The sequence below is a fragment of the Budorcas taxicolor genome, chromosome X (genome assembly GCF_023091745.1).
Source record: "Budorcas taxicolor isolate Tak-1 chromosome X, Takin1.1, whole genome shotgun sequence".
In the NCBI taxonomy this organism is placed as follows: domain Eukaryota; kingdom Metazoa; phylum Chordata; class Mammalia; order Artiodactyla; family Bovidae; genus Budorcas; species Budorcas taxicolor.
The window spans coordinates 2,737,756-2,756,718 of NC_068935.1; the positions used below are offsets into that span (position 1 = coordinate 2,737,756).

At 36.7% G+C, this 18,963-nt stretch overlaps 1 pseudogene; it reads left to right on the forward strand.

Annotated features, from left to right (window-relative positions):
- Positions 1-594: 594 nt before the first annotated feature.
- Positions 595-11,658, forward strand: LOC128070093 (splicing factor 1-like; annotated as a pseudogene).
- Positions 11,659-18,963: the final 7,305 nt, after the last annotated feature.

The window sequence follows — 18,963 nt, forward strand, 5'->3', positions numbered from 1 at the left end:
ACGACTGGAGATAAGATGCAATAATAAAAACACTCAGTCCAAAAGCAGGCAGAGAAAGAGGGGGAAAAAAGAAATATAGAACAGATACAATGAAGAGAAAACATATAGGATCCTGTTGCTTTAATGTTAGCCATATTAATAAAAGAAAATAATGACATTAGGTGTAAATTTCTAAATCAGGAATTGGTAAGCTACATCCCATAGGATAAACCTGTTTGCTATCTATTTTGGTAAATAAAGTTTTATTAGAACACATCTATGATCACACCTTTACCTATTTTTGTGAATACTTTCATGGAATAACAGTAGAATTAAGTACTTTGGAAAGAGGTATAAGAACTGCAAACTCTAAATATTTATTGTCTGTCCCTTTATTTAAAAAAAATGCTTGCCAAACTATGGTTTAAGCAAATAAATTAATGACATTGGCAAAGAGAATATTGTAAAGAAAAGATACAGCTATATTCTGTCTATAAGGAAACTTTTAAATATGAGCAGATTTAGAAAAATAAACGTCACACATGCATTGATCAAAAAGAAAATTAACATGGCTATCTTAGACAAGTAAACTTCAGAGCAATAAAAATATCAGGGATGAAGAGAGACATTACCTCATGGTAAGTAGATTGATTCACCAAGATGGCATAGCAATCCTAAATGTATATGCACCTAACAGAATTTTAAAATATATGAAGAAAAATTTTATCAAATTAAAAGGGTGAAACAAGACAGTTCACAGTTATGTTGGAAACAAATCCTTTTCTTTCAATAATCATGGAACAAGACCAAAAAAATCCCCCAAATCATAATCTACCAATTTGACATTTAGAAACACTACATCTTAGAATATAGAGATTTTTTTCAAGGTTTAATTTTTAATTTTTATTTTTTTAATCAAATGGTTAAAGCATTTTATTTTATTTTTAACCATTAATCATTTATTATTATTTTACTTTACAATATTGTATTGGTTTTGCCTAAGATGCATATAGAAGATTCACCAAGATAGAGCAAAGTATGTTCTATAGTACAAAACTCAACAAATTCAGAGAATTGAAATCATACGAAGTGTGTTCCTAACCACAGAGGAATTAAACTAGAAATTGCTTGCAATCATTCTGTATCTGTACAACCATTTTGTTTTTCACTTGCAGTACAACATTCAATAGATTACAAGAGCTATTTAATGATTTATTGTAAAATAGCCTTTGTGCTAAAAGATTTCACCCAACTGTAGGTCAATTTAAGTGTTTTGAGTATGTTTAAGGAAGGCTAGCTTGAACTAATGTTTGGTAGCTTAGGTACATTAAATGTATTTCGCACTTTCTACTTACAATGTTTCTAATTTACAATGAGTTTATTGGGATTTAATCCCATCATAAGTCAAGGAAGATCTGTAGTAGAAAATAAGGAATGTCTAAAATCAATTATCTAAACTTCCAACATAAGAAACCAAAGGAAAAAGAGTATTTGAACCTTAAGGAAACAAAGCAAGGTGCCGGGGTCCAGCCCCAGTGGATCCAGGGAATTCGAAGTGTGGACAGAGTCGGCGAGGAAAAACTTATTTATTTATTAATATAAGATTACATTAGGAAGAAATAGTGTAGTAGGAAAATTAAGTGGAGAAAGAAGGCTGAATAACCTGGATTACACGGAAGACCAATAAAATTCCAGACAAGGAATTTGCACCATCTACTTTGGGCCACCGGCGCTCACTTGAATATCTAAGGGTGCGTCACCTCAGGCTCCCTTTCGCACGGGTCTCAACAGCCAGGGCAAGTAAGTAGACTTGGTGAGCCTCCGCACCCCAGATGGAAATTCAGCCTGAAATTAAAGTAAAGAGCAGAGGGAGGGAAAGGGAGAAAAGGAGAGAGAGAGAGAGACAAAGGGGAAACCAGTCCAGCGACTGGCTCTGTCTTCTATTGTTTAGAAGGCCTTTAATACTTTTGATAAAACATGGAGATCAATGGGTAACACAAAGTTATGCAGCGTTAGCAGTCCAGACTCTTATCAAAACCAGGCTTTTCTCTCTGCAATACCTAACTGTATACACAAGTCTTAGGTGATTTACATCATCATCTGACCAAAAAGGGCCAATTAACATTTTACAGCCTTTTTTCTGATAAGGGTTTTTCAACCAGAAGACTTATTTGTGTTGATCTTCCCAAAGTCTGGTGCCACTCTCCAAAAGCACTAAATAAAGTTACATTCTTACATAGCAAGGACACAAGAGGAGTGCAGTGATATATAACAAAGAGAAAAGTAATTAACTCAAAAGTCTAGTGTTGTTAACATCAAAACTATTATATATCTTTTTCCATATCCCGTTTACATTGATTAAAATCCTCCCAGATGCCTAAAAGATAAAGAATACGGAGGCCTGGCAGCAGTCATTGAGTCAACAGTGAAAACCCATCGCCAATATGATTTTTAACTCTTTAGAAAAGGCTCTGTATCTTTAAGATGCTTTTAAGCTTTGTGCGTCTTGCAGTTGGGGGGCTGTAAACAATTCACAAGCTGTAAGAGGTCCAGGGAACCTGTTAGGCAAGCTAGAGAGCAATCAGAGGGGGTTTAATTGAAACATCCCTTTCAAATGCAGAAGACTAAAGCCCTGAGTTGACTTTTTTCCAGAGAATATCAGAAAAGTGGAAAAACAGAGTACAAAGGCTGGCAGATTCTTATTTGGGGGGGGGGGGGGGGATGCTCAGGAAATTCCAGAGGGAAAACCTGAGGTCTGATTAGCCTTGCCATTAGAGCTCTTGCCACATGACCTTGTCACGGGTGGAATTCCTCATGCTGGCTCCCGGCAGCAAGGGAAGTGATAATGATGAGGAGAAATTTGTGAAACTGAAAAGAAGAATGAATGGACAAAATAATGAAAACAAAAGTGGACTATTTCACCATATTAATAAAATTGATAATTCTCTACCCAAACAGGTCCACAAAAAAAGACAAATAACATTAACCTGTAAATTTGACAAAATGATAAGAAATGTACAAATTGGTGAAAGATAACTGCCACATGACAGTCAAGAAGAGACAGATAAATTGATGATTTAAATTTATAGTTAAAAAGATTTCTGCATTAAAAAATATTCATTTCTCATGTGTGTTTCTCATTTATTCTCACACTACTATCAAACAATGCTTCTGATATCTGATGTGTGGGTTTCATTCCCACAGCGAGCAATTCTCTGTGACATCAGTTGAATATTCTATGATTTAACTACATTCTGATACTATCTACCCAAAGACAGTGTCAGATACCATAGGCTGAGAGTTCAATCCTGTGAGACTGCACACCACTTCAGATGCCAATGACAAGTAGTAGGTCTCCATGATATCTATAACTTCTGTCTAATTTGGTTTCAAGTCAGAGGTTCCCATGATCTCCTTTTATTCAGATTTAATTATTAGCTAGAAAAGCTCACAGAACTCAGGGAAACATTCACTTACATCTAACAGTTCATTATATAATAAATGATAAAAGCACTACTATCACCCAGGGAATTCAAAGGGATTTAGGAACTCTGTGTTAAGAGTGAGAGTCAAAGACCAAAGTATTAGAACAAAAGATGCCCCTAGTGCTTTTAAAACTTAGGGTATTACAAGGGTTTTGGCAGTTCTACTTCAGGTACCAGAGGTCTAGACCAATGCATGTATTTACTATTATCTCACATTTTCCAATAAAGAAAACTTTAGACAGAGGAGGCCTCACTAATGAAGTATACCCATCCTTGAAAAGATAGTAGTATCTCCTCTAAAAAAGTTCTGCACCACACAAGAGAGCAAAGATCTAAAACTGCTTTCATGCAGACAACAGTTCAGTTCAGTCCCTCAGTCATGTCTGACACTTTGCGACCCCGTGGACTACAGCACACCAGGCTTCCTTGTCCAATGCCAAAGCTTGCTCAAACTCATGTCCATCGGATTGGTGAAGCCATCAACCATCTCATCCTCTGTCGTCCTCTTCTCCTCCTGCCTTCAATCTTTCCCAGCATCAGGGTTTTTGCAAGGAGTCAGTTTTTCACATCAGGTGGCCAAAGTATTGGAGTTTCACCTTCAGCATCAGAACTTCCAATGAGTATTCAGGACTGATTTCCTTTAGAATGGACTGGCTGGATCTCCTTGCAGTCCAAGGGACTCTCAAGAGTCTTCTCCAACACCACAGTTCAAAATTATCAATTCTTTGGCATTCAGCTTTCTTTACGGTCCAACGCTCACATCCATACATGACAAATGGAGAAAACATAGCTTTGACTTTGTTGGCAAAGTAATGTCTCTGCTTTTTAATATGATCTCTAGATTTGTCATAGCTTTTCTTCCAAGGAGCAAGTGTCTTTTAGTTTCATTTTTGCAGTCACCATGGTTACAGTGGTTTTGGAGACAAGAAAATAAATCTGTCACTCTTTCCACTGTTTCCCCATCTACTTGCAAAGAAGTGATGGGACAGGATGCCATGATCTTAGTTAAATAAACAGGGTGGCAATACACAACGTTGCTGTAATCCTTTCCCAATTTGTAACCAGTCGGTTGTTCCATGTCCGGTTCTAACTGTTGTTTCTTGACCTGCATACAAATTTATCAGGAGGAAGATAAGGTGGCCCAGTATTCCCATCCCTTTAAGAATTTTCCACAGTTTGTAGTGATCCACACAGTCAAAGGCTTTGACTTATTCAATAAAGCAGACGTTTTTCTGAAATTCTCTTGCTTCATCTATGAACAAACAGATGTTGGCAATTTGATCTCTAGTTCTTCTGTCTTTATAAAATTCAGCTTGAACATCTGGAAGTTCTCAGTTTATGTACTGTTGAATTCTTGCTTGGGGAGTTTTGAGCATTACTTTGCTAGAATGTGAGATGAGTGCAATTGTGCACTAGTCTGGACATTCTTTGGCATTGCCTTTCTTTGGGATTGGAATGAAAATTGACCTTTTCCAGTCTTGTGGACACTGCTGAGTTTTCCAAATTTTCTGGCATATTGAGTGCAGGACTTTCATAGCATCATATTTTAGGACTCAAAATAGCTCAACTGGAATTCTGTCACCTCCACTAACTTTGTTTGTAGTGATGCTTCATAAGGCCCACTTACACTCAAGGATGTCTGACTCTAGGTGAGTGATCACACAACTGTGGTTATCTGGATCATTAAGGTTTTTTTTTTTTTTTTTTTTTTTTTTTTGCATAGATCTTCTGTGTATTCTTGCCACCCTTTCTTAATATTTTATGCTTCTGTTAAGTCCATACAGTTTCTGTCCTTTATTGTGCCCATCTTTGCATGAAATGTTCCCTGGGTATCTCTAATTTTCTTGAAGTGATCTCTAGTCTTTTCCATTTTATTGTTTTCCTATATTTCTTTTCATGATCGTTGAGGAAGGCTTTCTTATATCTCCTTGCTATTCTTTGGAACTCTGTATTCAGATGGGTATATCATTCCTTTTCTCCTTTGCCTTTAACTTCTCTTCTTTTCTAAGGTATTCGCAAGGCCTCCTCAGACAACCATTTTGCCTTTTTGTATTTGTTTTTCTTGGGGGTGATCTTGATCCCTGCCTCCTGTACCATGTCATAAACCTCCATCCATAGTTCTTCAGGCACTCTATCAGATCTAATCCCTTGAATATATTTATCACTTTCACTGTATAAACTTAAGGCATTTGATATAGGTCATACCTGAATGGTCTAGTGGTTTTCTGTACTTTCTTCAATTTAACTCTGAATTTTACAATAAGGAGTTCATGATCTGAGCTATAGTCCCCCCCCCCCAGCCTTGTTTTTGCTGAGTGCATAGAGCTTCTCTATCTTTGGCTGCAAAGAATATAATCAATCTGATTTTGATATTGACCACCTGGTGATGTCCATGTGTGGAGTTGTCTCTTGTGTTGTTGGAAGAGGGTGCTTGCTATGACCAGTGTCTTCTCTTGGCAAATCTCTGTCAGCCTTTGCCCTGCCTCGTTTTGTACACCAAGGCAAAACTTGTCTGTTACTCTAGGTAACTCTTGACTTCCCAATTTTGCATTTCAATTCCTTATGATGAAAAGGACATCTTTTTTTGATGTTAGTTCTAGAAGGTCTTGTAGTTCTTCATAGAACCATTCAGCTTCAGCTTCTTTGGCATTTCTGGTTAGGGCATAGACTTGGATTACTATGATAGTGAATGTTTTGCTTTTGAAACAAAGAGAAATCATTCTGTCAGTTTTGAGATTGCAGCCAAGTATGCTTTTGTTGACTATGAAGGCTACTCAATTTCTTCTAAGGGATTCTTGCCCACAGAAGTAGATATAATGGTCATCTAAGTTAAATTCACCCATTCCAGTCCATTTTGCATCACTGATTCCTAAAATGTTGATGTTCACTCTTGCCATTTCCTGTTTGACCAGTTCCAACTTACCAATTCATGGACCTAACATTCCTTGTTCCTATGCAGTAATGTTTTTTACATCATTGGACTTTACTTCCATCACCAGTCACATCCACAGCTGGGTGTTGTTTTCACTTTGGCTCCATCCCTTCATTCTTTCTGGAGTTATTTCTCCACTGATCTCCAGTAACATGTTGGACATCTACTCACCTGGGGAATTCAACTTTCAGTGTCATATCTTTTTGCCTTTTCATACTGTTCATGGGGTTCTCAAGGCAAGAATACTGAAGTGGTTTGTCATTCCTTTCTCCAGTGGACCATGTTTTGTCAGAACTCTCCATCATGACTTGTCCGTCTTGGTGGCCCTACACGGCATTGCTCATAGTTTCATTGAGTTAGACAAGGCTGTGGTCCATGTGATCAGTTTGATTAGTTTTCTGTGATTGTGGTTTTCATTCTGTCTGCCCTCTAATGAATAAGGTTAAGAGGCTTATGAAAGCTTCCTAATGGGAGACAATGACTGTGGCGGAACTTGGGTCTTGTTTTGATGGGGGGGGGGGGGGCATGCTCTGTAAATCTTTAATCCAATTTTTTTGTTGATGGGCTGGGCTGTGTTCCCTCTCTATTATTTGGCCTGAGGCCAAACTGTGGACCCATGCCTCCACCTGAGACACCTGGACACTCACAGGCAAGCCTGATTCAGTCTCTTGGGACACTGCTCCTTTCTCCTGGCTCCTGGTGTGCACAAGGTTTTATTTGTGCTCTCCAAGACTCTTTTTCCCCAGTCCTGTGGAAGTTCTGTAGTCAAATCCCACTGACATCCAAAGTCAAATTCGCTGGGGGTTCTTAATCCCTTTGCTGTATCCCCAGGTTGGGAAACTGTTGTGGGTCCTAGAACTTAATGGAAGCTCTATGGTGGGACTCATGGCAACCTCCTCCAAGAGGGCTTATGCCACATGCTGTGTCACCCAGGTCTGCTACAACCAGAGCCCCTGTCCCTGTGGCAGGCCACTGCTGACCCTTGCCTCTTCCCTTAGACTATAACTAAAGCATTAAATCAAAATTACAAGAAAATATCTTTCATTAATACAGACAGAAATACACAACAAATATTATTGTCACATTATTAATGCAGAAATAGGATAATAACTCAAGATGAAGTGAAGTCTATCCCTGGAATACAAAGTTAGTTCAACATTCAAATATCAAACTGTATGAGATATCTCCTGAAAGTGAGATTAAGGAAGTCTGTATATCCATTCTTCCCTAAAAACAATGAAAATACTAGCATTGTGAAATCAGCTTTTTGAAAATTCTTTAAATTAACCAAATGCAACAGTTGCAAATGTACTGAAGAAAAACTGTTGAACCTTGCTAAGTAAAGCAAGTTCTATAATATTTTTACTTAATCTCTTCTCATCCCCTCATATAGCTCTATCAGTTCAGTTCAGTCTCTAAGTTGTGTCTATTTGTGACTCCATGGACTGCAGCACACCAGGTTTCCCTGTTCATCACCTACTCCCAGAGCTTGCTCAAACTCATGTCCATTGAGTTGATGATGCCATCCAACCATTTCATCCTCTGTTGTCCCCTTCTCTTCCTGCCTTCAATCTTTCCCAGCATTAGGGTCTTTCCCAATGAATCACCTCTTCACATCAGATGCCCAAAGTATTGGAGTTTCAACTTCAGCATCAGTCCTTCCAATGAATATTTAGGACTTATTTTCTTTAAGATTGACTGGTTTGATCTCCTTGCTGTCCAAGGGACTCTCAAACATCTTCTCCAACACCACAGTTCAAAAGCGTCAATTCTTTGGTGTTCAGCTTTCTTTGTAGTCCAGTTCTGACATCCATACATGACTACTGGATAAACCATAGCTTTGACTAGACTGACCTTTGTTGGCAAAGTAATGTCTGCTTTTTAATGTGTTCTCTAGGTTTGTCATAGCTTTCCTCCTAAGGAGCTAGCATCTTTTAATTTCATGGCTACAGTCATCATCTGCAGTGATTTTGAAGCCCAAGGAAATAAAGTCTCTCACTGTTTCCATTGTTTCCCCATCTATTTGCCATGAATGGATAAAACTGGATGCAACTATAGCTCCATAGTTACCTTGAAAGTCTTCAGTTTTTACAGTGTTAGCTATGAACGCTAGATATACTTCTCATAAAATAGGAACAACATCTCATCAAATACAGAATATCAATAAAGATATAGAAAATATTAATAAATTTCGTTCTAGAGTTGAAATGAACAATAATTGTAATGAAAAATTCACTAAAGGAGTTCAACATCAGAAACAACTAGGAATAAGAAAGAATGAGCCTCAGAGAAATGCAAGACAATGTTTATGTGTCAGCTTATGAGTAATGAGAGTTCTAGAAGATAAATCAAAGGGACAGGAAAATGTTTGAAGAAGTGATATCTGAAAAATTCCTAAATTTGATGAAAAACATTTGTATTTATTCACACATCCAGGAAACAAGCTTCAACTAGGATAAACTAAAAGAGAATCACACCTATAAATATCACATTCAAACATACTGAGAAAAAAAGGATTGTGAATCAAGTATTCTATACCTAGTATAACTGTATATCAGAAATGAAAAAAAAAAGAATAATGTATGAATAAAAGCTGAGATAATACATTCTTAGCAGATCTGCCCAGCCCACAGGAAAACTAAAGTGAATATCAGAAATTAAAGGACACAGATTGTAATTCCAATTCATGTGAAGAAGTATAGAACACAGCTGAAGGTGGTTATATATTCATAGGTAACTATAAAAATAGCATTAATGTATTTTCATTCATAATTATTTGCTTTTCATGTCTGAATTAAAATACAATCCATAAAGTAATAGTTATGTTAATACAACTATGTTGAAGGGCTTATAATGTATAAACATGTAACTTGTACTACAAAAATAATAACAATGAGGTTAAAGGAGGAAGCCATAAAGGAATAAAATTTTAAAAACCAAGCCCTCATATTTAAATCCAATTGATTAAAATCAGTTCAGTGGAGGCGTGGGGGAGGAATCATCTTTTTCAACAAATGGTGCTGACACTTTATACCTTACACAAAACTTACTTTAAAATAGATCAAAACCTAAATGTAAGACCTGAAAATAGAAAACTGCTAGAACAACCCTATGTGTTGTTGTGACTTTGGATAGAACAGTGTACTCTTAGATATGACATCTAAAATACAAGCAACAAAGGAAAAATAAATTTGGCTTAACCAAAATTTAAAACTTTTACATAAATCAACCTCAATTAAAAAATTTAAAACTTTCATGCTTCAAAGAACACTGTAAAGCAAAAAGACAACTGACAAAATGAGAGAAAAAATTTGCAAACCACATGTCTAACAAAAGTCTAGTATCTAGAATATGTTTAAAAAAATTCACAACTAATAAAACACAACTCAGTTTTAAAAAGGACAAAGGATTTGAATAGACATTTCTCAAAAGAAAATAAACAAATGGCCAATAAGCACATGAAAAGACAATGCCATTAATTATTTGGGAAATACTACTACAAATCACAATGATATACTTCTTCACAACCATTTAGATGGTTACAATCAAAAAGAGAAGCACTAACACATCTTGGCAAAGATGAAACCCTTATAAAGTTGTTGGTGGCAATGTAGAGTTGTACAACCCCCTGGAGAAAACAATTTTGCAGTTTTTCAAAAAGCTAAACATATCATAACCACATAACTTAGAAAGCTTGCTCCTAGGTATATAGCCAAGATAAATAAAAAACATGTGTTCATGAAAAAACTTATATATCAATGTTCATAGCAACATTAATCATAATAGCTAAAAGGTGAAAAAATGTTCACATTTACCAACTGATGAATGAATAAGCAAATGTGTTATATGGGTCCAGTTGAATGTTACACAGTCATGAAAGGAAATGAAGTACTGATTCAAACTGCAACATGGATGAACCTTAGAAACATTATGCTAAGTGAAAGAAGCCATATACAACAGACCATATGCTTCATGATTACATTAATTTGAACATGCAGACAAGTCAAATTCACAGATGAATGATGGTATGGGGAGGGAGGAGGGAGGGGGGTTCAGGATGGGGAACACATGTATACCTGTGGCAGATTCATGTTGATGTATGGAAAAACCAATACAATATTGTAAAGAAATTAACCTCCAATTAAAATAAATAAATTTATATTGAAAAAAGAAAAAATGAAATTAGGGATTAATTTTAAATGGGCATCTGCAGTAACAAATGAAGTGCACCCTACAGCACCTGCCAGCTCTTCAGTTTCAGTGCCATTTCCTCACCTGGCCTAAAGGTCAGCCCAATCGCAACACCCATCAGAAGGGCTAAAGCTCCACTAATTACAACCTCTTGCCTAGGCTTGGCCCAATCCAAGTGGTGGGCTCCACAGTCTCTCTCCAGAAGATTGGCAAAGTTCAGAAGCCACCACTGAACTTCCCCAGTAAGAAGTGGAAGAGGAGCTGCAGGAACCAAGACACAATGGAACACACAATCACAAGAATGTGATTCCAGGAATGCCTACATTTATCCGCACCCCCCCCCATACTTACTTGGGAACAAGAAAAAGCTTAGATTGTGCAACTGCAGATAGAAGCCCTGACTTGTAAACTGCACACAGGAGATCTGGGCATCCCTCCTAACCTGGGGGACATGTCCCCTTCCCCAGAGCCCATCTACAATAATGAGGGGAAAGAGGCTTAACACTCGTGACTTCCACACCCACAAGAAGCTTGAGGAGGAGCAAAATAACATTGTCACCAAAATGGCTTCCCTCAACCCTGATTTCAAGCCTCTTGCAGATTATAAGCCTCCAGCAACATATGTGAGCAATAAAGTAATGACCCCACAATATGAATATCCAGAAATCAGCTTTGTGTGGCTCCTAAGTGGGCCCAGAAGGAATACCTTGAAGAACACAAAAAAGGAATATAATGCCAAGATCTTGATTGGGGGGAAAGGCTCTGTGAAAGAAGGGAAAGTAAGGATTAAAGATAGCCAGATGCTGCCAGGAGAAGATGAGTCTCTTCACACCCTGGTGACTGCCAATACCATGGAGAATGTGAAGGTAGCAGTGGAGAAGAAACATCCTGAAGCAAGGTATAGATACCCCTGAGGACCAGAATGATCTACAGAAGATGCAGCTTCGAGAGTAGGCTTGCTTGAATAGGACTCTTTGGGAAGATGATAACAGAATCTTTAGACCCTGGCAGAGCTTGGAGATCCACAGCATTACCAATATCACAGTGTGTATGAAGTGTGGAGGCTGGTGACCCCTAGTTAGCTCAGGGTAAAATGCAGATGATACCTGGAAAGTACACTTGTGGACTCTGGGGTCTATTGCCTGCATCAAGGAAATTATATGATGTCACCACTGTTGCTCTCTCTGGTCCTCTTCTCCCATGCCAACACCAGTTGCAGCTTCTGCCACCCGCTCCTTCCAGCAGCAGTATGGCTTTCAGAATCCCTTTGCCAGAGCAGCAAAATACAAGGACTACCACCACCACCACCACCACCAGCACTGTCCCAGGATGCATTCTTCCATGGAAACAGCAACAGCCAGCTGCCACAGCTTCTCCAGGAGCACCTCACATGCAAGGCAACCCCATTGTGGTGCCCCTGTCTCCATGGATCCAGCCACCTCTATCACATGGTGTCCCTCTGCCTCCACCGCATCCACCACCTGGTTACATATATATGTAAGGCATGATATATGGGCATGAAAATGTTTTAAAGCAGATATAGGATGATGGTCACACCACTTGGAAAAATTACTTAAAATCATTAAACTGTACACTAGAAATTAGTAAATTTCATGATTTGTAAACTATACCTCAATATATTTATTAAAAATCAATTAATATAAATCAGCACATCAATGGATTAAACATAAAACCAAGAGATCCACACAATTGGTTTAGGAAAATCACTTAAAAGAGTTCAAATGCATTCATGATATAAGTTTCAGGAAGCAAAATACAGAAAATCTTTAAGGTGATGAAGGAATCTACAAAAACGTGTAACTAACATCAAATTTAATGTTCAAAAATGGAAAGTTTTCCCCCTTTTGGATATAATACAGGAATGTCTATTTTCATCATTTCTACTCAACATTGTACTGGAAGTCTTATCCAGTTCAATAAGGATAAAAAAAATAGATGGGAACAGAAGAAATAAATTGTGTTGTCTAACCAAAGTTGTGATTATCTACTTAGACAAGCCCATAGTTAACATTATGCTCAATGGTGAAAAGTTGAAATTTTTTCTCTAATATCAAGAACAATACAAAGATGTTTATATTCATCACTTATATTCAACATAGTATTTGAAAGCCTAGTCAGAGCAATTATGAAAGAAAAAGAAATGAAAGGCATCTAAATCAAAAGGGAAGAAGTAAAATCTCTGTAGATTATATGATTAAATATATAGAAAGTCTACCAAAAAGCTATTAAATGTAATCAACAAGTTAAATGAAGCTGCAGGATACAAAATCAACTTACAAAAATCAGTGACATTTCTATACACTAACACCAAATTATCTGCAAAAAAAATTAAAAAAAGACCCATTTTGTTTACAATAGCATCAAAAAGAATGAAATATTTAGAACGAAATTTAAATGAGAAGATAAAGGTCCGTACAGTGAAACCTCTTAAGCATTGAAAAGAAATCTTCGAAGAAACAAATAAATGAAGTGATATCCCATTTTCACGGATTAAAGAATTAATACTTTTAAAATGTGCATATTACCCAGGACCATCTATAAATTCATTGCAATATTTATCAAGATTCCAATGGGATCTTTTACAGAAGTAGAAACACATCCTTAAAATGTGTTTGGTATCACAGAAAAACCCTGAATAACCAAAATAATCCTGAGGGATAAGAAAGTTGGAGGCATCCCACTTCCTTAATTAAAACTATATTACAAAGCTATAGCAATCAAAACGGTACAGTACTGCATAAAATCTGATAGATGAATGAACAGAAGAAAATTGGGAACCCAGCAATATATATGTAGTCAACTAATATTTAACAGGAAGCTAAAACTACTCCATGGAGAAAAAAAAATATAGTGCCTTCAATAAATAGTGTTGGGAAAAGTGGATATTCACATGCAAAAGAATGAAACTAGGCCCCTTTCTTATAACACAAGGGTTAAATTAAAATTTATAGGTAAGTAAGACCTGACACTATAAAACTCTTAGAAGAAAAGTATGAGAAGAAAGCTCCTTGACATTGATCATGGGAACAATGTTTTGGATAGGACACAAGCAATAAAAACAGAATTCAACAAGCAAGACTATATTGTATGAAAAACCTTCTATATAGCAAAAAGCAATATACAAAATGTAAAGACGACCTACAAAATTGGAGAAAGTATTTATATTTTCAAATCGCAGGCAAAAAGAACAACAACAACAAAAAAAAAGAAAACAAACAAAAATAATCTGCCCAAAGGACCTGGGTAGAAATTTTTCAAAGAAAATATTCAAATAACCAATAGGTATACGAAAAAGTGCTCAAAATCACTAATCATGAGAGAAATATAAATCAAAGTCACAACTCACAATAAGATATTAACTCACAGTTGTTAAGATGTCTATTATCAAAATGACAAGAGGAAACAATTGCCGGAGAGGATGTGGAGAAAAGTAAACCCTTGTGTATTGTTGGTAAGAATGTAAATTGATGCAGCCACTATAGAAAATAGTATGGAGGATTTAATATTTTAAAAGTAGATCTATCAATACTACTTCTGAATGTATGAAGGAAATAAATGAGCTATATTGAAGAGATATTTGCATTCCCACATTTACTGTAATATTATTTGAAATAGTTAAGACATGAAAACAACCTAAATGTTCATTGAGAAATGAATGGATAAGGAAAATCAGACTATATATATATATATATACACACACATATATATCATGTATACATATGATACACACATATATATACATACATATCATGTATACATATGATACACACACACACACATATATATACATATACATTCTATGCAGCCAAAGATGGAGAAGCTCTATAGAGTCAACAAAAACAAGACCAGGAGCTGACTGTGGCTCAGATCATGAACTCCTTATTACCAAATTCAGACTTAAATTGAAGAAAGTCAGGAAAACCTCTAGACCATTCAGGTATGACCTAAATCAAATCCCTTACAACTATACAGTGGAAGTGAGAAATAGATTTAAGGGCCTTGATCTGATAGATAGAGTGCCTGATGAACTATGGAATGAGGTTCATGACATTGTACAGGAGACAGGGATCAAGATCATCCCCATGGAAAAGAAATGCAAAAAAAGCAAAATGGCTGTCTGGAGAGGCCTTACAAATACTGTGAAAAGAAGAGAGGTGAAAAGCAAAGGAGAAAAGGAAAGATATAAGCATATCAATGCAGAATTCCAGAGAAGAGCAAGAAGAGATAAGAAAGCCTTCTTCAGTGATCAATGCAAATTAATAAAGGAAAACAACAGAATGGGAAAGACTAGAGATCTCTTCAAGAAAATTAGAGATACCAAGGGAACATTTCGTGCAAAGAGGGGCTCGATAAAGGACAGAAATGGTCTGGACCTAACAGAAACAGAAGATATTAAGAAGAGGTGGCAAGAATACACAGAAGAACTGTACAAAAAAGACCGTCACAACCCAGCTAATCATGATGATGTGATCACTAATCTAGAGACAGACATCTTGGAATGTGAAGTCAAGTGGGCCTTAGAAAGCATCACTATGAACAAAGCTAGTGGAGGTGATGGAATTCCAGTCGAGCTGTTTCAAATCCTGAAATATGATGCTGTGGAAGTGCTGCACTCAATATGCCAGCAAGTTTAGAAAACTCAGTAGTGGCCACAGGACTGGAAAAGGTCAGTTTTCATTCCAATCCGAAAGAAAGGCAATGCCAAAGAATGCTCAAACTATTGCACAATTGCACTCATCTCACATGCTAGTAAAGTAATGCTCAAAATTCTCCAAGCCAGGCTTCAGCAATACGTGAACCGTGAACTCCCTGATGTTCAAGCTGGTTTTAGAAAAGGCAGAGGAACCAGAGATCAAATTGCCAACATCTGCTGGATCATGGAAAAAGCAAGAGAGTTCCAGAAAAACATCTCTTTCTGCTTTATTGACTATGCCAAAGCCTTTGACTGTGTGGATCACAATAAACTGTGGAAAATTCTGAAAGAGATGGGAATACCAGACCACCTGACCTGCCTCTGGAGAAATCTGTATGCATGTCAGGAAGCAGCAATTAGAACTGGACATGGAACAACAGACTAGTTCCACGTAGGAAAAGGAGTACGTCAAGGCTGTATATTGTCACCCTGCTTATTTAACTTCTGTGCACAGTACATCATGAGAAACACTGGACTGGAAGAAACACAAGCTGGAATCAAGATTGCCGGGGGAAATATCATTAACCTCAGATATGCACATGACACCACCCTTATGGCAGAAAGTGAAGAGGAACTAAAAAGCCTGTTGATGAAAGTGAAAGAGGAGAGCAAAAAAGTTGGCTTAAAGCTCAACATTCAGAAAACGAAGATCATGGCATCTGGTCCCATCACTTCATGGGAAATAGATGGGGAAACAGTGGAAACAGTGTCAGACTTTATTTTTGGGGTCTTCAAAATCACTGCAGATGGTGACTGAAGCCATGAAATTAAAAGACGCTTACTCCTTGGAAGAAAAGTTATGACCAACCTAGATAGTATATTCAAAAGCAGAGACATTACTTTGCCTACTTAGGTCCGTCTAGTCAAGGCTATGGTTTTTCCAGTGGTCATGTATGGATGTGAGTGTTGGACTGTGAAGAAGGCTAAGTGCCGAAGAATTGATGCTTTTGAACTGTGGTGTTGGAGAAGACTCTTGAGAGTCCCTTGGACTGCAAGGAGATCCAACCAGTCCATTCTGAAGGAGATCAGCCCTGGGATTTCTTTGGAAGGAATGATGCTAAAGCTGAAACTCCAGTACTTTGGCCACCTCATGTGAAGAGTTGACTCATTGGAAAAGACTTTGATGCTGGGAAGGATTAGGGGCAGGAGGTGAAGGGGACAACAGAGGATGAGATGGCTGGATGGCATCACTGACTCAATGGATGCGAGTCTGAGTGAACTCCTGGAGATGGTGATGGACAGGGAGGCCTGGCATGCTGCGATTCATGGGGTTGCAACGAGTTGGACACGACTGAGCGACTGCACTGAACTGAACTGATACATCATATATACATATAATACAGACACATTTATACAAATATATCATGTATACATATGATACACACACATATACATATATGTCATGTATACATATGATACACACATATGTATGCATATGTATCATGTATACTTATGATACATATATTTATACAAAAAAAGAAGCAAATTATTTATTTGCAGCAATACAGAAGAAGCTCAAGTGCATTATACTAAGAGAATTAAGTCAGAGGAAGACAAGTAGTATATGAGCTCATTTATATGTGGAATCTTAAAAAAGCAAACTCACAGAAACAAAAAACATATGAGGCATTTGCCAGAGGCTGGGGTGTAGGAGAAAGCACATGAATCCCATTATAAGATTAACAAATTCTGAGTATGTACTGTGCATCATGTTGACTACAGTTAAGAATACTATAGTGCATATTTGAAAATTGACAGTACCTCTCCTGACAAGAAAAAAATATTTATAATGTACAAGATGATGGATATTAAACTAAAATTATTCTAGGAAACACTTCATAATATATACAAGTATTAAATTATATTTTACACTTTAAACTTATACAATATTATATGCTAATTATATCTCAATAAAACTAGAACAAAAGTGCCATTAAACTAACACCTAAAAACAAACAAACAAACAAAAATTCTAGATATACATTTTAAAAAATTGTTTGCAAAGTAAGTATGGTGAAATCTACAAGACACAGAATTTCAAAAATTTATATGAATACAAATATAGCATTTTCATGGAAAATACTCAATAGTGATGTCTAGATGTTATGCAATTCTAATCAAATCCCAAGTAAAAAATTTAGTTGAATCACATTTGATTCAAAAATTGTATGGAAAAACAGAGAAAGCAGAATGTCCAATACAAAAAAACAAATATTAAGGGCTCATACTACCTGATTTTAGGCAACATAAATCTACAGTAATCAAGACAATGTGGTATTGAACAAAAGATTAATGCATATATCAGTGGAAGAGATCAGAAAGCCAAATAATAAATTCACACATATATGTATTAAAAAGATACAAAAACATTTCAATCAACATAGAACAGTGTTTTCATTAAAATGACAAATATTAATAAATATTTTAGTCAAAAAAATGCAACTAAAGCTAGACACACACCTCACATCATATACAAAATTTACCACAAAAATGCATCCTAGTTACCAAACATGTTAAAACACACACACACACACACACACAGAGGTAAAAACATTTGGGACCCTGTCTTGGCAAAATTTTCTTAGTTAAAACAACAACTTTGATCAGCATTAAAACTTCTGCTTTTTACTTATGCAAAAGTGTAAAAGAGAATATTTGCAATTCATATATTAGACAAAGAATTAACAGAAGAGAAAAGAACTCTCAACAGATAATAATTTTTTGAAAAGCCAATAAAAAGTGTGTAAAAATTTGGATAGACACTTCACCAGGTAAAGTATATGGATAGCAAATTGCCACATGAAACTTGTGCAGCACAATTAATCATTGTGTGCATGCTAAGTCACTTCAGTTTTGTCTGATTCTAGTTGTGTCTGGACTGTAGCCCACCAGGTTCCTCTGTTCATGGGGATTCCCCAGGCAAGATTACTGGAGTAGGTTGCCATGCCTTTATTATGTCTATGACCTATGTCTCTTGCATCTCCTGCATTGGCAAGTAGGTTGTTTACCACTAGTGGTAACTGGGAAGCCCCAATTAGGAAAATGCAAATTAATTCACAATGAGATATCATGCCAAACCTATTGGAATGTCTAAAATAAAAATAACAAAACAGTATACTAACGTATATATACGGAATTTAGAAAGATGGTAACGATAACCCTGTATGTGAGACAGCAAAGGAGACACAGATGTACAGAACAGTCTTTTGGACTCTGTGGGAGAGGGCGAGGGCGGGATGATTTGGGAGAATGGCATTGAAACATGTGTAATATCATATAAGAAACGCATCACCAGTCCAGGTTCGATGCTAGATACTGGATGCTTGGGGCTGGTGCACTGAGACGACCCAGAGGCATGGTACAGGGAGGGAGGAGGGAGGGGGTTTCAGGATGGGAACACGTGTATACCTGTGGCAGATTCATGTTGATGTATAGCAAAACGAATACAATATTATAAAGTAATTAACCTCCAATTAAAATAAATAAATTTATTTTAAAAATAACAAAACAAACAACAACAAGGAAAAAAAGTCTGCATACCAAACTGTAAAGACATGGAACAACTAGAAGTCTCTCTTTCCTAATGGGAATTAAAAAAAAATGATATAGTCAGTTTGGAAAACTGATTGGCAGTTTCTTATATTGTTATATATGAACAATAT